The sequence below is a fragment of the Mesoplodon mirus genome (genome assembly GCF_964341445.2).
Source record: "Mesoplodon mirus genome assembly, chromosome: 11".
In the NCBI taxonomy this organism is placed as follows: Eukaryota; Metazoa; Chordata; class Mammalia; order Artiodactyla; family Ziphiidae; genus Mesoplodon; species Mesoplodon mirus.
In genome coordinates this window covers 29,490,854-29,512,708 of record NC_138987.1, presented here as the reverse complement: position 1 = coordinate 29,512,708, position 21,855 = coordinate 29,490,854, and the positions used below count along the sequence as shown (strand labels likewise).

The 21,855-nt window shown below is 44.7% G+C and overlaps 1 long non-coding RNA gene across 4 annotated transcripts in view; it reads left to right on the top strand.

The window, feature by feature from the left end:
• Window positions 1-21,855, top strand: part of LOC309812712 — a 48,340-nt gene that overhangs the window by 2,758 nt on the left and 23,727 nt on the right. For 2 of the 4 annotated variants that reach the window (XR_014295383.1, XR_014295385.1), the window contains 7 exons: window positions 786-867; window positions 2,456-2,599; window positions 2,876-3,019; window positions 5,626-6,780; window positions 7,059-7,152; window positions 12,446-12,537; window positions 13,492-13,615. This is a non-coding gene — a long non-coding RNA (uncharacterized lncRNA). Of the gene's footprint in view, window positions 1-785; window positions 868-2,455; window positions 2,600-2,875; window positions 3,024-5,625; window positions 6,781-7,058; window positions 7,153-12,445; window positions 12,538-13,491; window positions 13,616-14,308; window positions 15,161-21,855 lie in introns of those variants that run through there. The other 2 variants (XR_014295386.1, XR_014295384.1) reach the window with 2 other exon arrangements.

Sequence of the window (21,855 nt, the reverse complement as noted above, 5' to 3'; positions counted from 1 at the left end):
GATCTCACTGTGAGCTTCCCAGAGTGTGAGGGGCCCTGTGGAGGCAGAAGTAACATAAGTGTAAGAGTCTCTGTGAGGGTTGAGCCATTTCTCAGTTTTAGAACTTGTTGGAAGACTACATTTCCCAGCCTCCTTTGCAGTTATATTGGGGTCATGTGACTGGGTTCTGACCAGCGGGATCTGAATAGGAGTGATCTAACGATGTGAGATGGATATAATGATGCCTAATGGTCTGGGTGGAAAGTCAGACTTATGCAATTTTATGCAAGCTCACCGGGTGATTCTCTTATCAATGTTTCCTTGGGAGATACCAGGGAAGGTGGGCTGTGGAGAGTGATACAGCTGGTGGGGGCAAGATGACAGCTTTCTTAAGGGCATAAAAGGTATTTGTGGTAAGTTGTTATAATAATAGCCCTGAAGGAATTTCTCCTTCTGGTATCCATGCCATGCCCTTGTGTGGTCCCCTTCCACACTGATGCTGGACTTTGCCATGTGACTTGCTGTGGCCAATGGGATGCTGGCAATCATGATGCAGACATAGGATTGGTACATTCTTGTGCTTGTTCTCATGGAAGACAGCCTTCCCAGCTCTCCCAGCTGAGCACAATCCACAGCCAAGCCACCAGGTGACTGCAGCTGCGTGAGTGAGCCCAACTGAAACCAGCAGAAGAACCACCTGGCCAACCCACAGAACTATGAGCAATAAAATTATTGTTGTTTTAAATCATTAAGCTCTGGGACAATAGATAACCAATACAATATCTTATTCATATTTGTTTCCCTAGAATCTACTGTATTGCCTGGCATATTTCTGCTCTCAACACATTTTTATTGACATAAACTTTATCTTCCCAACAACGCTGTAAGGTAAGTATTACTATCATTTTCTATTTATTTTTAATTACAAGTGTCACAGAAACTCTTACTAATCCCGACCCCACATGCCGAGAGGAACTCTCTGATCATCTTGTGGAAGATGTAATCAAGGTCCAGGAGATGGAATAAGACATTGGGCCACCCCAGCAGGCTTTGATCACCTCTATTATAGGCTCCTTCTCTTAATAAAAAATTGATAATCTTTGGCATTTATTGAGTGCTTTCTATGTGCCAACTGCTAAGTGCTTTAGGTATATAGCAGCACTTTCATCCTTGCAAAACCCACATGAAGTAGGCACTATTAGCATCTCATTTTAGAAAAGAAGAAACTGAGGATCAAGAAGGAAATGTGACCAGTTACTAGAGCTGGTAAATGGCAGAACTGAGCTCTAGACCCAGGTCTGTCTGACTCCTCACTCTTGTTTTTTTTTTTTTAATTGAAGTCTTGTTGGTTTACAGTGTTGTGTTAGTTTCAGGTGTACAGCAAAGTGACTCAGTTATACATATATATTTTCTCTTTTTTTTCAGATTCTTTTCCCTTATAGGTTATTATAAAATATTGAGTATAGTTCTCTGTGCTATACAGTAGGTCCTTGTTATTTATCTATTTTATATATAGTAATGTGTATCTGTTAATCTCAAACTCTTAATTTATCACTCTTGTTCTTCACCCTTTCATATGATGTGGAGTCAGAGTTCACATGGGGATTAGGTTCCAAAGTCAGTGCAAGGAGCAACATTCACGCACAGTGAGAAGTACTCTTGAAAATCTCCCAAGTCTCCTTTGAGTTTAAAGTGTAAAATACTTTATTTAGCAATAGAGATGAGGAAATGTATGCTATATTTCAGGGCTGCTTCATGTTTAAGAAATGATTTTCAAGAGTCACACTGTGGCAGAGTCTGGCTATATGCTCACAAATTCCATTTATTTTCTTTTGAGACTCATAGACCCATTTCCTAACTTTATGCAGTTACACTGGGGCCATGTACTAAGCTCTGGCCAATGAAATTGGACAGGAGTGATCTAAGTCATTGATAGAGCTGGCTCTTAATTACTTCCATCATCTATAGCCTGTGAGCCTGTTTTTGTAAATAAAATTTTATTGGAACATAGTCACACTCATTTACCTATTGCTTCTGGCTGCTTTCATGCAACAACAGCAAAGAAGAGTAGTTGTGACAGAGACTATGTGGCCTTTTACCAAAGGTTTGCTGACCCCTGCTCTAGTCCCCTTGCAGTGGATGTTGTGATGAGCCACCCAGATCTCCCTTTAGCAATGAATAACATAATTCCTCAGCTGCTGGGGGTGCTTCTGGAAGATGGTCCACATCTACATTCAGTGACTGATAAGCACAGAGGTTGAACAGCACAGCCACCCTGCCCCAACCTAAGACAGTTCTGAAAGGCCACCCAGGTCCAGAGTTCTCCATTGGCTTGGAGGAGGCATTTTGGGGGCTGCATTGCATCTCAGCTTCCCTCTTGGCCCAAGCTTACATCCTCCTCTCCCTTCCGCATGTATTAATATTAATCCCAAGAGCACTTCGTATTAAATGTCCTGCACTCTCATCTCCATCTCAGAGGCCAACCTGCAGCAGCTTCCAGCCCCTTCCACGGTGTTTCATATGGCAGTGTCACAGATGGAAGATGCTGGATCCTTGAATCGCTGCTAAGAGGACAGTCACCAAGGAGCACCTCCAGACCCACCTCACACTGTGACTGTGGGTAAGCAATTAGCTTCTGTTGTGTGATGCCTTTGAGATTTGGTATTGTTCGTTAGAGCAGCTCGCTCTACTTATTTTGACAAGTATACTCAGCAAGGCAAGACGTTCATGAAATGAGAGGCCCACAGGAGCTGAGACATACTGTGGGAACCACAGATTATGTACACGTTCTCACACTCACTAAAGGGCATCTGCCCTAGGAGTGGGATGGAAGGTCAAGTCACTCATACCCATTATCTTGCTCACTTTCAGTCTCTTTTTTCTCTTTCTCACCCAGCACACAGAGCAGAATTCTTATCAGTTAAATGTGGGCATGGTTTGACTGTACCTCCACCCCTGTTTGGGGCTCCACCATCAAAGCATCTTTGAGCAGCTTGCATTCTGCTGTGGTTGAAAAATGTAGCATGTGGATGACTGAGAGGTGGGTAAGTAGGGGATCAAATCAAGCCCAGATGTCAGCCAGTCTCCCCCGACCGAAGCCGCCAGTTGGGACAGAATTCAGAGGAAGAGCCCCCAGTGGGGGGGTCCCTGGAGCTGAACATAAACAACCCCATTGTTGACTGCCCACCAGGCATGGCTGCACTTGTGTCTGCTCCACGGTAAGAGTGGCTGCAGAGGCAGCTGGAGCCCAACGTGGTCTTTTGTCTCCCTTCTCTCTGAAGTCATCCTGGGACACAGGTGTGCATCCCTCACAGGCAGCCGACAGAGAAGATGAATCAGCTTCCCTGAAAGACGTGCCCCAGAGCAGTCTGTCAGCTGAAACTTGTCTGAAGGAGCACAGTTTCCCTCCTGACCACAGGATGAAATGAAAATGTGTGGCTTGCCCGGAGAAGAATCTGTGTTATTCTTTAAAGGAACAATGCTAACCACAGATGTGCAACATCTGGCATGCGGTAGGGATTTCCCTGAATGAGGAGAATGTAACTGGACCAGCCAGTACATGAGCTGCCTTTGGGTCCAGGCATGTATTTGCCTACTTTCAGCTGTGGATTTTGGTTCTCAGAAGTCCAAAGGCCTCTTTATACCACTTGGCACTTTTTTTTTTTTTTTTTTTTTTTTTTTTGCGGTACGTGGGCCTCTCACTGTTGTGGCCTCTCCCGTTGCGGAGCACAGGCTCCGGACGCTCAGGCTCAGTGGCCATGGCTCACAGGCCCAGCCGCTCTGCGGCATGTGGGATCCTCCCGGACTGGGGCACAAACCTGTGTCCCCTGCATCGGCAGGCGGACTCCCACCCACTGCGCCACCAGGGAAGCCCCCCACTTGGCATTTTTATAATATGCCTCCTCCCCCTATTTATCTTCTATGGCTCTTGATGAATATGTTGAGACACCTAAAGGCTTATATCCCTGCCTTTAGGTCTTTGCTCATGCCATTCTCTGTGACTATTCTGTTATCCCTTTTTTTTTTAATGAATATCTAATTTGTTAGGACTCTTTTCATTGCAATTAAGAGAAGCCCAATCCAACTTGCCTTGCACTAAAAGCTAAAGTTATTGAGGAATGTAACTTAAAATCCAGGACCATTTAACTTCAAAATCAGGCATAGTGGGATCCAGAAGTTCAGCTGATTTTTCCAGGAGCCGGTCTTAGTCTATTTCACTATGTCTAAACTATGTTTCCTTCTACATTGGCTGTAGATCCAGGTAGGCACTAGATGAGCCGACTTGGCATCTCCAGGCTTATGTCCTATAGGTTACTTATTCTACAGAAAGAGATTGTCTCTTTTCCAATAATCCTGGGGAGGCAGCTGATTAAACCAACTTGAGACGTACACAGGTTCACTTATGAATGAATCCCTGTAATCAAGGGGCTGGGATTCCCATTATTTCTCAGGCCTGGGTCCCTTGCTCATCCCTAAGGCCAGGGAGAAGGGTCTTTCCCCAAAAGAAATCAGGATCCTGTTATGAAAAGAAGGTTGAATGGATACAGGACAGGGAAAATCAACAAACATACAATCCACAGCCTGCTTCTCAATCTCAAGTTCATTCTCAGGCCTTTCTATAACTCTGACCTTCCCATGGAGGCTTTCCTGGTGACCCCAGTCCATATTCTCCTTTCTTGTCATTGTTACACTTTACAGTTGACTATGGGTTTGTAGATACCTCCTATGTTTCTTCCATGGGATTGTAGGGTCTTCTTAGGTAATACAGATCATGTGGTGAGATGTGGGTAGGATATGGGGGCTAGAAATCATACCGTATTTCCTTATTTGAAACTCAGTGAAATAAGATGGAAACACAGCAGCTTTGAGTTGAGGAAAACATTTACAACAGTTAACGAGCAGTTTGGAACAGGGAAGAAAGGGGCCTTAGTGCCAAGGACTGGAGGCTAACTCTGCTTGTGTGTATGAGTGCACCCCCATCCCATGCTCCCCAGTATCTGCCTCCACGTTCAGGTAGGATGCCCAGATTTGCCATACTTTGGGGCTGGCTGAGCACTTGTGAGGTCTTGGTGGCCAGTGCTCTGTGCTTTATATTCCTTCTGTACCACCACATGTGGTGAGCACTTTATTGAGGCCCTAATAATTACTCAACAGGTTTTTGTTGGGTTAAATTGTGATTTGGATGCCAGCAGTCCAGTCTGGGAGTCAAGAGGACTGGGTTGTAATCAAGGCTCTTGACCTTGTCCAAACTAAGTAGCCATACCGAGAGAGCAGTGAACAGGATAACAGATATTTTTGTCTAGTGCTTCTCATTTGCAATGTTTCATTCTTGGCTCACCCACAGTGACCCTGTGAGATAACCCAAATGCTATGAGGTAAGCTTCTCAAGGTTAAGCCTAAGACAAAAGCAAACAAACAGGCAAACAAAAAAACCCAAAAAACAAAACTGGTTATAATCAAAATCTCCCTGGAAACTCCTATAAATCATTCATAAAGTAGAGTTTAAATGGCTTTGTGATTACAACCAAATGCAGTCGTCCTTGTGAATTGTGTGGGATGGATATAATAACATATTGCATATTATTTAGTGTGTGTACATATTCCAAAGTGCAAAATTAAATTATTAACAATGATTTATGCATTCAGTACAGCAAGGTTTCAAAACCAGGAAGGGGAAGAGGAGAAGTTCCACATCTTCGGCTTTAGCGTCCGTCTGGGGCACACGTACACTGAGTGGATTTATCAAGCAGAATCTTCAGGCCTATTTAAGTTGTTGTTTTTATTTCTCTGTGTTTTTTACTTAGTGCAAATGGGTGGATTTTTGTAAATTAAATGTGTGATGCCCTTCCCCAGTCTTATTCAATTAAAAGTGGTGACCATAGATTTAGAAAGTGTCGGGCATTGGGTTGGGTGCAGGAATTTAGTAATGAATGAAATAGGTATGATTTCTAGCCTAATGGAATTTACAGTCTTTTGCAGATTGTCTTATAGATAACGAAACTGAAGCTTAGAGAGGTGATTGCCAAAGATTGCCCAGCTAGTAAAGAGCGGGCCTGGGATTTGAATGCAGGTCTTCTGACTTTAACCCTAAGTTTTCCCAGCTACTCCCCATTGGTTTCCGTGGGAGCCAAAGTCACTTCTAAAGCCAAAGTCAGAAACCTGGAGTCCATTATAGAAGAAACAGGCCACTGGAACTGGCCACTTGGCTTGGCAGTTCGGATCTGGAACTGAGTTCATATTTGGTGTTGAATTGTTCCCTCCAGAAATGGGGTGGGTTGGAATGGAATGGTAATGAGGGCTCTGTTTGCTCCAGAAGGCCTATTCCTTATCCTGCCCACCAGCCATAATGGTTGACCACCCTCTTTAAGCCCCCTATTGATTACAAAGAGTTGATTTCTCTTGATGCCAGTGGCTGAGCCAAGAGCATTCAGAGCTGAGCCATGGCCCCCCAAATTACTGCTTTCCAGATGAAATATGTCAGGCAGCTTTCCCAAGAGCCCTTTTAAAGGACAAAGAGGCTGGTTCTGAGCTTGCATCTCCTTTGTTTGGTATCTAGTGTGTGTAGGTTCCTCTCCCATGGGTACCCCGAGTGGCCTGAACACCGGGGTGCCCCCTCTTCCAGAGTCACAGGCCTTCCAAGAGCCTCTCAGTCTCCATCCTAGGAGGAGCCTTGAGGATGCTGCCAACGAGACCCATTAAAAGGCTGTGGTTTGCCCTGGCACTCAGTACGCTGATCCAGCCCACCCCAGGGGTGGTGGCACCAGACCTGGGGCTCCTCCTAAACTGGGCACTGCCATTTGGGTGAGTTAAATAGCAATCTTCATATTGAAAATAGTGGTGACTCCCCTCCCATTCCCTAAACCAGGGTAAATCTTGCTTCATCTGCTCAGTTTCATTCAGGAGACATCTTCAGTGAGTGGACATTCAAGTTAGAGATGATTCCTTTCTATCACTCCTGTCAGAAGGATAAAAATAAGGCATTTAGCCTGAGGAAAGTTGGCTTCTCAAGTAGACTTGTGTATATTCACCCTTTGGAGAAATGTCACTAATGGTATTTTAATAATGCTTTATGTGCCTAGGCACCAGTAATAAGAAGAACTTATTATTTACCAAAGCAACTGCTAGCCCCTTAATGATGGACTAAGTATCAGCTACTGGCAGGATATATAGTGGGTAAGTGCTGTGTAATTACCAAGCAAATTCATCATTATTTCAGTCTTATAAACCAGAATATGTGTTAAATAATACTTTGGGGCCACTGAAAGTAATTACTGAGCACCATCTCTGTAAGAACATGTAATTATCCTACAGTTGCCCTGTGTTTACTAAGCAAATCTAGGCAATTATTATCTAAAGCCCAAACCCTGCCCTCGGAGCCACAAAAGTGCACCCGAGGGCAGGTCCGTATTCAGAGTAGAAGCAGCATGTGCACGGGGTCCTGAAGGATCAGGCCCTCCTTTTCCCAATTCCAGCTCTGCCCTCCGTCCTGGCCTCCGAAAAGACACAAGCAAGGCTTTTTGAAAAAAGTCAATGATGGTGTCTTCACCTCTCCCCAGCCCAGCCCATCCCAGCCCCTGCACTGGCCTCCCTGCTGTTCAGACCTGCCAGGCCCTTCCACTAGACCTGCTGGGACCTCAGCATCTGGTTGCGAAGGGCTCAGTTCAGCAGTTCCAGGACACTCTTTCAGAGGCTCACCTCATGTCAAGAATCACTCTGGGCTCTGAAGACACGGAGATCAGTGAGACACTGCTTTTGAGGGCCCAGTGGAGAGAGGCAGACAGGTGTCAGGGAGGCTGCATAGCCAGCACCAAGGTCAAGAGCATGGGCTCTGGAGCCAGCCACCTGGCTTCAGATTTGGTTCTTTGTTTTGTTTGTTTGTTTGTTTAAATTAATTTTTATTGGAGTAGATTTGATTTACACTGTTGTGTTCGTTTCTGCTGTGCAGCAAAGTGAATCAGTTATACGTATACATATATCCACTCTTTTTTAGATTCTTCTCCCATATAGGTCAATCCAGAGTATTGAGTAGAGTTCCCTGTGCTACACAATAGGTTCTTATTAGTTACCTATTTTATACCGGGTTCAGATTTGCATTTGCAAAGTGGAGCTCATCAGAGGCCCTCCAATGAAAAAGCACCGTGGCAGTTACAGGAGGAAAGTGCTGAGAGCAGTGCTGGCTACACCCAATGGACGTTCTTTCTAAACCAGCTGGCTATTATTTTACTGTGATAAACACGTGGGGAAATGCACCTACGGAGGGCTCAGCACTCAAACGGCACCATGAAATAGAGCATTCCCTGATCCTGCACGAGAGAAGCGTTCTTTCCTCCTTGGAGTATCCTGGAGCATGCCATCCGGATGTCTCTTCTGGCAGCTAGCACTTTCTACCAGACACTACGTTATCTGGCGCTGATCTCTGACCTCCCTTACTGCGTTTATTGAGTCCCCAGTTTGGGTTTTATTCATCTTTGTGTCTCTAACACCAAGCACAGGGCCAGGAGTGCAGTAGGCACTCTTTACACGTTTGTTGAATGAATAGCAGTTACTCAAACACTTGGAAAAAAAAAAAGAAAGAGCCTGTCAAAGTCCTATTTGACCACGTGGCCAAGGCAATGAGCCCAAACCACAAATTTTATTCTGTTTTCACTAATGTGGGTACATGTGTGGGAGTTGGATTTTGAAAGGATTGCAGAAGAGATTTCTTTCCAGCTCAGATGGGTGAACAAAGACTAATTAATGAAACACAAAGAAACAAAGGCCCTAAGTATTAGACTCCTTTCTGCTCACTTTGGTATGGATGGGTTGACATTTGACTGTGAGGCTGTGTCTCCAAGCAGGACCCCAGCTCCCTTTCAGCAGCCTCAGCCCCGAGCTGGCCCTGGATTGCCGCAGAGCCGAAAGCAGCATTGTTAACTGCTTTTGTTTGAGAGGTCGCTGGTCCCGGGTCACCACGCTTCACTGTTGACTTGTATGTTCTTAAGCTGGGGCCCTTGGTATTAGCAAAAGATTAGCGTTTTCTTTCTTCATCACCAACTGTTCCTTTCCCACCCCATTCCCCGCATCCTCTGTCCCTTTCATTTCTTGGGTCTCAGAAGCTCTCTGGGTTAATTAGGTTGAACTCAGGCTGGAAGGTCAATGGCCTGGGCCTCTTCTGTAAGGCACCCTCTCTCTGGTGGATTCTTAAATTTGAGACTAGGAACAATACCTAAACTGGTATAGTTAGCATTTCAAAGAACTGTCCCAAATGTTCTATCTTTTAATCCGAGCAACAAGACTAGGTGGCAGCTATTTCATTCTTCCCATTTTATGGTTGAGAAAAGTAAAGCTCAGAGATGGTACCTGGCTGGCCCATGATCACAGCCAGGAGACTGTAGAAGGGAACTCAATGACACGTTTTCTACTTCCTAACTCTAAGGCATCACACTGTCTGTGATGCTCTGAAAGACACAGAAAAGGCTACCTAATGTTTATTAAGCTAAGGATGTTTATGATGAGACAGGTGCAGTGGGTGAGGACATACCACTCATTGTCATTGTCTTTTAGAACTTTCTGGATGACAGAGTCTTGTCGTTTCTTGAGTTTGACAATAGGATAGATGAGGGTGAGCTGGAGGTCAGTAGGAAGTATCTTAACAGGAAAGCTAAATGTCTCGAAAATGATTCACCCGACTCCTGTCTGGTTCACTCAACTGAAGAACATTCCAAACCCAGTGTGTGCTCATCTGGGCGGTTTGGGGCTACAGAGAGGAACCCCCAAAATGTATGATTCTTGTGTTCTTAATTGTTGGAGAAGCAAGATGAATAATATCTGACAGAGAAGGTCATATCCCAGTAAATAGTTTAGAAAATACTGCTAAGGGACTTAGAACGAAATGAGGTTTGAGCTAGGCCTAGAAGGATGGTCAGTATTGGCATAGGGGTCAAAGTTCTGGCTTGGCCAGTGAGCAAGAAACTCAAGCTTATAGAGCCCTGTGTGTGTGTAGATTGTGGTAGAATAATGATGACAACAATACATCATTTTATCATACAACCAAATGATAAAAATGAGCATTTATTTAGTGCTTACTATGTATCAGGGCCTGTCCTCAGAGCTTTGCATGGATTAACTCATATAATCAGCACGCTAGCCCTATCTAGTAGATATTGTTATTGTCCCCTTAAAAATGATGACATAGAGGTTCAGAAAAGTTAAGTAACTTGCCTGAGTTACCCAGCTAGTAAGTGCTGGAACACAGGAAATTGGACTCCAGAGACTGAGTTCTTAAATATTGTCTGACAGTTTGGAAAAAAACATCAGTGGTTCACATAAACTAAGTCTTACTCTGCACTAGACAGACTGAGCATTGCTCATTCAGGTATTAATTCTCCAAACATATGTTACCCAGAGATAACCAGGGGCCCCATTGCCTGGTTTCTGCGTGGTATCACAATCAACGAAACACAGTTTAGCAGCCAATATTTCTTAAAAGCTGAAATCTCTACTGGTATCTCTTGAAGAATATTAGAGGACATCCAACTCATAAACCTCAGCAATATTTCTTAAAATCCATTTTTAACATTTCCATCACTTTCACTATCTCCCGAACTTCACAGCTGTCCCCAACCCCTATTTTTTCCTTCAATACTTGCTCTTGCTTCTCTGCCCAAACCTCTGCTAAAACCCAAACCACGTGACTCCTGACTCTTTCCTCCTTCTTCCCATCTTTTGGGGCCTCTTCGTTCTTTGTCTTCCTAACAGCCCCTTCTCCAGTGTAAATTTGCTCCTGTTTCTTATATTCTTTACCCCACTGATTATCCTGACCTGTGCAATCCTTTCTAGGAACTCAACTGAAAGACTTAAAATATCTCTCAGAAAAGATGAGGAAACTGAGACTAAGAGGGCAAAACAATTTGCACAAGTTTGCACAGCTAGAAGGCGGTAGAGCTAGGACTCATCATCAGATGGATCGCTTTCCTCTGTCTCCCAGCCACGTGCATCCATGAGAGTCATGTGCTCTTGTGGGTGGTGCTTTATCTGCTCATGCTCTGCAGGCTGCACTTGCACTACGTTTATGAGCTGGGTCAGTGGTGTGTGATGTGGTCTATGACATTATTATGAGAAAGCGTGAGCTAATGAAGGGGGTTCTGGGAGAAGGTCATAGAGGTGGGGGAAGGGAAGGGGACTGGCCCCTAGTTCTAATCACAGGCTCCTTTCCTTGTGGTCTGGCTGACTACTCGTTATCCAAAAACTCTCGTCCTTCAAGGGCAGGCCAAGCTCAACATCTTGGGGAACTTTTCTGACCCCTTCATATTGTTTTGCATTTTCATCCTGAGCTCTTGTGGTATTGTACCTGTGCCCACTGCTATTTTTGCCTCAGACTCTTGGTGTTGTGATCGCCAACTTTCTTGTTTGCCCCTCCTGCTACATGGAGGTAGGCACTGTGTCTTGTTTGTCTGTCTGTCTCTAGCACCTAAGCAGTACCTGACATGCCAAGTAGATGCTTAATGAGTGTTGGTTGGATGAACGAATGAACACTAATTGCTGTCAGGCATTCTTCACTCTTGGCTTGCTTTTTTCTCCCCCACCCCCAAGGCTGTAAACATCAGAGATGTAGGAGGGGACCAAGGGTCATAGTGTGTATGTGTCTGTATGTGAGGGATGTGTGTATGGTATATAACCATGTGTGCACTTAGACAAGGTGGCTCAAGACACCATGAAGCCTATTCCAGTCCAACCTGATCTATTTTCCTTCTGAACATTTTCTGCCCACACCATTGTGAGCGCACAACCTGCACTAGGTTCTATTTTTACTTATTTATTATACCTCATTTGGGGGAGGAAATGGTGCAACAGTGCTTAAAAATAAATAATTGAAACAAAGTGTCCCATGCAGGTCTTCTGGCTCCTGACCCATTTTGTTCATTCTTAATCTTTCCTGACCTTCCTAAATGTACTTGTTGGAAAAAGTTTAAAGTTTTCCTTGAAGATAATGTCAGTGAAAATCATCAGTAAACAATCTATAATAGGAATAAAAGAGAGTTTTATTTGAGCCAAACTGAGGACTGTAGCCCGGGAGACAGCCTCTCAGATAACTCTGAGGAACTGCTTCAGAGAAGCATGGTTTTCAGCACAGTTTTATGTCTTGTCAGAACAAAGAACATCAGACAATTCAGGGATACATTCCTTCATGTACACAGTGAGTCAGTATGGCCATGGCACCTGGGAAGGGAGTCTTAGCATTGAAGGAGTACCAGCCTTGGTGTCCCAGGAAGGGAGGCATTTAATCTTTATTTTTAACATGCACATTCTTAACTTCTGGTCAATGCGCTCTTTTCTTTAATAATTAAAGCAGATGTACAATGTATGTTTGATAAGCCACAAACAGGCTGTTCTAGTTAGCATCAAATTCAAGTTAGCTCACATATAAGCCAGAACGACTTCCCCATACCACAATATGTGGACATTTCTTTTATTGCTTCCATTTCAGCTCTGAGTTCTGGTGGTGGGAGAGCTCCAGCTCTCCTACACAGTACCGAATCCCCACGAAACACAAACATTCATCACATCGGAAAACCACAGGTATTTTCTTTTGCTTCACAGTTTGAGAAAGCCAGGTAGGATTTATCCTCACTTAGCCAACACATCTTCCTTAACAGCAGTTCTGTGGAAAGACGAAGCAGGAGCACAAGAAAGCAAAGTTCTTAGATTTTTCTTCTGTTAGAACTTGCCACCTTGTATAAAAAATGACTTGTTTGCAAGGGCGGCTCTCCCTGTAGACTGTGAACTCCCTGGGGCCAGCCAGAGAGTTGGGGCCAGAGAGTATTCTTTTTCATTTTGAATCTCTAAAGTTCAGCATGGTGTCAGTGGAAGAGATGTAGCTTTGAGTGATGTGACTTGATGTAAAAATGAACAGAAGTGGTGGAACTGATAATAGAAGAAGTGATATTCACCAAATTCATCACCACCATAAAATAAGGAGAGATTATTGAACTCTTATCTAATGCCCAGCACTATTTTAAGCACTTTATATTTATTAACCCTTGTGTATTCATTTTCTTTGGCTGCTGTAACAAATCACAACTTAGTAGTGTAAAACAACACAAGTATTCTCTTACAGCTCTGTAGGTCAGAAGTCCAGTAAGGGTCTCATTAAAATCAAGGAGCATATTGAGCATGTATCGATTAGATAATCAGAAATTAATGATTTTAAAGAATTAAGTCACTCATGAAAAAAATACACAGTAGCTTCTTTATAACCTAAAATTTGTCTTTCTTGAATTAGACAAATTCCATATACGATGGATTAAAAACAGATCAAAAGTAAGATATTTTATTGTAATTTCAGAAGACCAACGAAAAAGAGAAGATCCTGAAAACTTGCTAGTACGGTCTGAATGTTCATGACCCTCCAAAATTTATATGTTGAAAACCTAATGTCCAAAGCAATGGTATTAAGAGGTGGGGTCTTTGAGAGGTGATTAGGTCATGAGGGTGGAACACTCATAATTGGAATTTGTGCCCTTTTGACAAAAGGCCCCACAGTGCTCCCTCACCCTTTCCACCATGTGAAGATACCACAGAAAAGTCTGCAACTCAGAAGAAAGCCTTCACCTGACCATGCTGGCACCCTGATCTCAGACTTTCAGCCTCCAGAATTGTGAGAAATAAATTTCTATTGTTTATAAGTTAAAAAAAATAAAGGTGCAGGCAGGGCTGCATTGCTTTCTAGAGGCTCTAGAGGAGAGTCCATTCCCTTGCCTGTCCAGCTTCTAGAGGGCACCCTTGGCTCATGGCCCCTTCTTCTCTCTTCAAAGCCAGCAGTGTTGCATCTCTCTGACCATTCCTCTGTAGTCAGTCATCTCTGTCTCTGACTCTACTTTTCTGTCTCCCTCTTCCACTTTTTTTTTTTTTTTTTTTGTAGTATGCGGGCCTCTCACTGTCGTGGCCTCTCCCGTTGCGGAGCACAGGCTCCGGACACGCAGGCTCAGCGGCCATGGCTCACGGGCCCAGCCACTCCATGGCATGTGGGATCTTCCCGGACCGGGGCACGAACTCGTGTCCCCTGAATCGGCAGGCGGACTCTCAACCACTGCGCCACCAGGGAAGCCCTCCCTCTTCCACTTTTAAGGACCCTTGTGATGACATTGGGCCCACTGGATAATCCAGCATCATTTCCCTATCTTAAGGTCAACTGATTAGCAAAGTTAATTCCACCTGAAAAGTTAATTCCCTTTTGCCACGTAACAATATACTCACAGGTCTGGGGATTAGCATGTGGTCATCCGTGGGGGCCATTATTCTTCCTAACATGTCTTGAAAGTGGATACTGTTTTTATCCCCATTTTACCAGTGAGGAGACCGAGTCACCAAGAGACAAAGTAACTTGCCAAGGTCAAATAACTAATTGGTGGTGAAATGGAATTGGATTCATTTGAGAGGCCAACGTGGACCACACATGTTCCTGAGCTGCTGCTTTGACCTGCCTAACTTCTCAAGAATGAGGAAGTTGAAGACAAAACAATCCACTTGCTGGGATATGTTTCTCCTTTAAGAACAAACAACAATAATAAACCCTCCCATTCCTCAGCCTCACATGTCAAGAGTAGCTTTCAAAGGCAGTAACAGTATTGTTTTCTCAGACACTTCTTCGGGAAGAAAACTCTAACACAAAGTCTTAACCGTGGGGGTCTGGTGCAGGGTTATTGCAGAGGTAATGTTTCCTCTCCTGGCTTGAAACGTGTGTAGCTTCCTATAGCCCTTGGGATAAAACCTAAACTTCACATTACAGAAGACCCTTCGTGACATGACTCCTGCCTCACCTCCTTGGGCCTCAGCTTCATCCTTCTCGGCAATGTAGAGCAGTGGTTAAAAGCTCAGACTTTGGATTCAGATCTCATGTCTACATGACTTTCCTTCCTAGCTCTTTGACTTTGGGCAAGTTATTGTTGGGGGGAAACTCTTGGAGTTTCTGAATTGCGACTCCCGCCCACCGTAGACTTGGAAGCAACTGAATGGTAGGCATCCATTCATCAACTTTATTACTAATAAGGCTGGATGGGACCTGTAGGCGAAATCAGTTTTCTGAAGTCTAGACGTCTGGATTCATCTATGGGTGAATCTTACCCAGGTGTTCAAAGCAGGCAGAGAACTGCAGGTTTTCTCCTGTGGTTGTACTCGGCTCACCAGACGCAGAGGCAGAGGATGTGTGTGTTGGGGGTTGGTGCTGGGTGGGGACAGCTGCTCTGAAAACGTCGAGAAGTGGAAGGGAATGAAGGACACGTGCTCCGAGCTTTCCTCAGTCTCCCTAATTCGACACATCACGTTGGGAGGCGGAAATGCAAGGTGGAAGGACAGGTAGAAGCTCCTTCCCAATCCTCCTGAGAGGCCTGAAGTGTCTGTTGGGTGCACAGGCAGAAAGCCGAGGAGAGAAGAGGCTGTGATCCACTTGATCTCGTGTGAATCAGATCCTGTGCTTCGTGTCCAGGTAAACCAAGCGGCCGAGCCCAGAGTAGAAGCGGAGTAGAAACGGTCCACACCAAGTGGCCGTCAGCCACATCTGCATGCACGCTTTCAACAAATGGTTTATTGAGTTCCAACTCTTTAATAGACACCCAGGGGATATAAGAATGAATACGACAGGAGCCCTCCTCTCAAGGAGCTCACAGGCTACTGGAGGACAAAAATTGCAAACGAGTGGGTGCCATCAGGGTATTACAGGTGCTATGAGAGGGGTAGGTTCCAGGTATTGGTGCAAACGAGGGCTTGGCTGGTGCAGTGGGGAAAGGAGTGCTGGAGCTCTAGAGTTAGCCTGCCTTCTTTTGAATCCCAGCTTGGTTACTTAGTTGCTCTGGAACTTTGGGCAGGTAACTTCAGCTTTCAAAGCCTCAGTTTTGTCATTTATAAAAATGCGGATGATAATGGTAACCTTGTCAAGTGATGATGCATGTGAAGTGCTTAGTGCGATGCTTGGCAGGTACCTAGATGCCAAGGTAAATGCTACTTATCATTACTGTTACTATTACTATTATTTTAATTGCTTAGTGGGAGTTCAGAGAGGGAACACTTGAGCTGAGGCTTGAAGGATGAATGGGAGTTGGCTTTGCGGAAGTTATAGCAAGAAGTCGGGGCCAGCGCACGGCACAGCTGCAAGGGGCATCGTTCCCACTGTAGTCTGTGTGAATGGCTCCCCCTGGAGTTGGGCGGTGCACAGCTTCCATGGCAATATAATACGCAGTGGCCTGGAAGTAAGGATGTTCCACCAGCAGGAGGAAGGATCTAGGTCCCAGCAGGGCTTCTCCAGGCTGAGTGCTGATATCCTCCACACCAGCTGGTGTCATGGGGACAAAGATGCTTAAGGAATCACAGCAGCTACTGCAAACAGACAGAGAACATCTTTGGATAATGTGACTTTGAGAGCTGCAATCCTTGTGGAGACCGGGCACACCAGTCTGGACTTCATGACCCAGGCTTGTTCTAATGCAAGCATCCGGCCACCTTAATCTTATGCTGTTGGTATGAAGCCTAATTTAAGACAGGTATGTGTTAAGACAGGCTGGACCTCCAGAAGGTCCAAGAGGCCTCTCAGCACCTTGGTCCCTGCCTCTTCAGGGCTGGGCCCAGGTGTAGATCGCCGATGTTGCTCTGGTTACAGTGCCTTGGTGAAGAACAGGGCATCTCTTCCTGACCCATTAGGCTGTATAAATGGAGATTTGGCCGAGGATTAGGGCCCACACCCTGCCTGCTGTGGCTGTCTCTGCTGCCTTTCAGAACTCTAGATTCTGGGCCTCAGTTGCCCGATTCAACTCTTGTCTCATTGGACCTGAGACACCATTCTGCTTCTCTCTGACTCAGCTGATTTTGCTGGACTCAAGCTCCTGTCTCCTTTAGGAAAGCTGTCAGGTTTGAGCAGCTCACCATTAACCTATTTTTAAATCCTGGGGCCACCAGTATTAGTGTGTGACCTTGAGCTATTTACTTAAATTGTCAAAGCAATCAGTTTCTTTGTGTATAAAGTGGAGATAGTAGCGCTGACCTCATAAGAATGTCATGAAGATACATGGGATTTAATAATACAAAGTGCTTAGTGAATGCATACAAAAATAGTTGTTTTCCTCATGTTGGGGGCACTCATAAATTCTTGTGTGGCTGCTCTGATTGCCCTTCCTGAATGTCTGCCTTGCCCATTGTCCAGAACATCTGGGTACCTGTGACACATAGGTGGTCATCCTAGCAGCAGGGGCAAAGCCTCCTCCACCTGCCCCATTCTACTGAGCCCCAAATACAGTGAGGCCCCAAAACCTCTAGTATCATTGAATTTTGACTGAAACAAGTTTTTTTCCCACTTTTGTCGACTTCCTCTAGAAACTTTCTTTTTCTTAAAGTTCTCGAGTATGTCAGGAATAAAGAATTTGATCCAGTGGGTTGAAAAGTATTTGCCACTATTTTTGCCTTATTCCCTAGATGGCTGACTCAGAAGGCGGGGGTCTCAGCATCAGCCATTCCACTTCCCCTATCTTTGAAGGGATGTTTACCTTCACGCCAGTTTCCTGCAATTTACAACACTAGACATTAATTTTCCCAGATCCTATTGGTGCTTCCAAGAGGGAAGTTGAGTTGACTTGCTAGGAAATCCACCTCTGGTGCAGATAGAAAATAGTTCCAGAGACAATGCACAGAGAGAACATCCCTCAGCTTGACAGTCACGGTCATTCCCTAGAGCCCACTCCAGCCTGTCAGAGAGGGGTCTGAGAAGGTGGGAGAAGGCACTAACCATTTTTTTTTTTGTCTAAATCCAGCACTTTAGTTTTCTTCAATAATATTGGTTTTTTAAAATGATACATGATAATGATTAAAGCAAGTCACACAACATAGAAAAATGCAAGGAAGCAAACTAAAGATGATGTCCAATCTCACTACTCAGAAATGACCACCTTCAATATCTGTGATCATAATTCCATCCTTTCTCCCTCTCTCTTCTATATGGATAAAGAATAAATAGAAATGAATAGGAGTATTCTATGTGTGCCTTCAAAAACAAAAAAGTATTAAGTTAAATAATCTGCTATTTCGTAGAAGTAAGGAAACTGAGAGAATTACCAAAACCTCATATAAACATTTATTTACAACTAGTAATACGTTTCTGAAAGAGCCTACCAAAGGCAAAACATAAAGATGATAAAAAACTAACAGCTTGGGGTTACTATATTTTTTGAACATGTGCTTTAAATGCAGACAAATCTGTAAGTCCCTATTATGGCAACCTCAGAAATTAGAATTCTTACACTTCACTTATCCTCTGTCTCCTCTTTGTTATATGATAATTTTTATATTTTATTTTTAAACTGCAATTATTGTGGCTTGATAGCTATAGCTTTATATTTTGATGTACTCATTTTCACCACCGACACTTTTAAAAACATTTTAAAATCTGATTTTTCTTTTTCAGAGTTCTTTATTTTGGTTCATCTTTTGGTTGGCTGGATTTGATAAACAATTCTTTTTTTATTATTTTCAAAGGGCACATTAAGCTATATTCTCTATTTTTTTCCCCTTTTTGGTATGTTCCATTTGGCTGTTGCTTTTGAATTTGAAGGACAACATCCTTGTATGTAAAATTCTTGGGTCACCCTTTGTTTCCTTGGAATTTATGATCTCTGTCTTACGCTGTTGAGATGTTTGACGCCAGCCTGAATTTTACCCTTGTAGGTAACTTGGTTTCTCTGCTTATGTGTCCATGGTATTTTATGACAGTGAAGCTAGGGGTGGGGGGATATGTAGGTAGGAGTGAGGTGGTGATGGGAAAATGAGTGAGTATTACATAAGGAAAGGTAGTGTGGTAGGATGTGGGAAAAGAGCAGCCCTAAGGGAGAGGACATTGAACTGCCTTCTGCATAACTTTGCAACTCATTATGAAGAAATAGAGCTAGTTACCAAAGAAGTTGCTCTCTAGGGGACAAGAGTTTTAATGCAAACCGAGAATATGATTGCTTTACCTTGCACAGAAAATGGTCTTCCTTTCTACAGCATCTTTGAGAGAAGACCAGAGGAGAAACGGTACATTTCTATAAGCAATTGCAATGGCAAATCTACCATTTTTCCTGTTTAAAGAGTCAAGTTTCACTTTCCTTGCTAACGGGAAGGCCTTCAGCTCAGATACCTCCAATTATTTTCTGTTTGGCTTTGCAGACCATTAAGCAATGGATTTGGCCACAGGCTCACCCTTCCTAATGATGTTTTTCTTGGGCTGATATGAAAAACCAGTTGGCAATTGCCGAGTAACCACACGATGACAACTTGGCAGGGGGACACAAAGGGTCCAGGTGTATGACAAATGGCAGAAAGAAACCAGGATGTGATTTGGACAATACTGAATCTGCAAAGCATTCAAGGTACCATTAAAGAGATGCCTGTAAATCATTCTCTTGGAGGGTCTGACACAGATGGAGTCTCTGTGGCTCCGGAAAGCAACCATCGCTGCTCTTGAAAGACAAGTGGAAAAAATGACCCTTTGAGTTACAGGCTCCTCCATCCATCGAGGCCTAATTGGTTGTCCTGGCTTTCACGTTGTCAGAAAGCCAAGTTCTATGATGATGGGCTAGCAGAAAAGAAAACATTATCAGCCTCAGCGCCCAAGAAGCCACCATGCAAGAGAAGGGAGGGAAACATTTGAAATCTGACTTCCATTCTGATTTTTCCATCTTGAAAAGAAGAGGTTCTGATGGAACTTACAATCTAAATAACGCAAATAGAATGCTTTTGAAATGCTAACGAGAGCTACCATTTCTTGTGTATGTACTCCCTGTCTTTCACTAAGTGCCCTACACATACATTATCCTATTGGATCCTAACAACTCTAAGAGAGAAGGATGATGATGATCTCTGATCCTGGTAAATAGTAACCTTCTCTCTGACCATAGAACTATCTCTAACTCTAGGGGGTGGGGCGGAATGATGGCCAGGGAAATAGACCTTGGCCTGTGTTCTCTCTAAAGGGGTCTCCTCCCTCTACTGATGTTGTCTCAGGTCCCCGCTGGTACCTGGGGAGCTGATGGTCTACTCCTCTGCTGTTGCTGAGTGAGCACGCTTGGGACCCTACCTCTAGGCCGGCTCCTTCTTTTCATCTGGCTCATGGTGATGGAGAAGGGCTAGTGACAATTCAAATATAGCACCAGAAAGCCACTGCTCTGATCTTCGGGCTCTCTCTTTCCTCATCCATGTGAGAGTGTATCTTACAATATTTCTTTCCCTTGGCAGATTGCCCCCTCTAATTCCTGCGACCCCAGCCCCTCAACAACTTGGGACTTGGAAACCTCCAGGCCTTGTAGCGAGGCACAGAGCTCTCCCTGCTTGTACAGAGGAGGATGAAATGCTCGGTCCCAGTGGTGACCCCTTCTGGCCTCGGGCACAACCATGCTCGGGTGGCTCTTTCCAATGCTGTTGGTTGGCGTTGACTGCAGTGGACGGGGAAGGGCAACCCTCTCCTCTAAGGGATGAGTTGGGAAGGTGGAGGCTTCTAGAGGTGAAGAGACTTGCCTGACTGAGCAGACTTAGAATGTGGCAGAGTTGAAATCTGAACCCAGACTCCAAATCCCAAGCTCTCAACCATCATGGCAGAAATGGGGGAAAACTGAAAAAGCTATTCCAGAGATGACCAGTAGTCATTTCCTTCGGATCTGTCCAAACCTGACTTCTCTGCCAGCAAAGACAAGCCCAGACCTCTGACTTCTTACTGTCATTCCTCCTGCCGCCCCCTGCCCCCCACCTCACCTGGGAGTGTCTGCCTCATGGACAAGTTCACTCAGACAACAGCCCATCTTCCCTCTGCCCCCCATCCCTCTCTGTCCAGAGATCCCACTTCTTCTCAATGATCCTCCTTCCTCCCCCATTCCCCACCAGTGTTCTCTCTTTTGGATGCAGAGCTGCCTTTGAAGTCAACCAGGAGATTTCATTTGGGGAAAACAAATATGTCTGGAGAGGGCGGCAGAGGGAGAAAGATGGGCAAAGGGCCCGGCGTCCTTCACCCTTTTCTCTCATCTCTGACCGTTCATCTGGTGGAACCACAGTATTGAAAAGATCTGAGGCCAAGGACGGGGAGAGCGTCAGTTCCCGGGATGGTATGAAGCACTTGGAAAGGGACAAGAAATCAATTCATCCAGCAGCTTAAAAAAAAAAAACAAAAACAAACCAGCAGAAGTAGGAAAAAAGCCCTGCCTTTTCCCCAGTTTCCAAGGAGCCCTTTGATAATGCAATGACTCTAGGCCATACACATTGGTCACATTATTTATCACTGGAGCATGAATGTCCTAACCACATCCAAGGGCTTTCACTGGGCTCCTTAAATCATCCAGGACCACAATGAAATGCAAATAGCCTAGTGGAGGACTGGAGCAGAGGAAAGGCGTCCTGGCCCCCAGCCTTCCCCCTCAAATCTGGGGGCAGCCCCAGGGCCCGGGAGGGACTTTCTCCTTTGTTCCCCTGCCCGGCATCCTGTGTTGCTCTGTCTGGCTGGGATGATGGGATTGGTTTATGCACTGGGTTCTTGGAACTTTTCTTTTTTTGTTGCTTGTTCTCGAAAATTGTTGAGGCCTGCTCCAGGAATGGAGTACCCCTGCAGGTAATTTACTTTCCCCTACATGCCTGGAGAGGGTTTCCATCTTTTCTCCCAGAGACTTTGTAACTATGAAAAGGCACAATGACAGTTGTAAGGTTTTGGCTGGAAGTGAGTTTGAGAGGAAGCAACAAGGCTCTTTAGGGCAGTGGGCTTGGGGTCTAGCTGTTCCTTCCCCCACTCAGCTCACTGTGTGATTCTGAGTGTCATGTAACCTCTCTGGTTTCTGTTGTTTCATGTGTAAAGTGAGGGCTGTAATGGATGTTTAAGGACTGCCCCCCCCACCATCC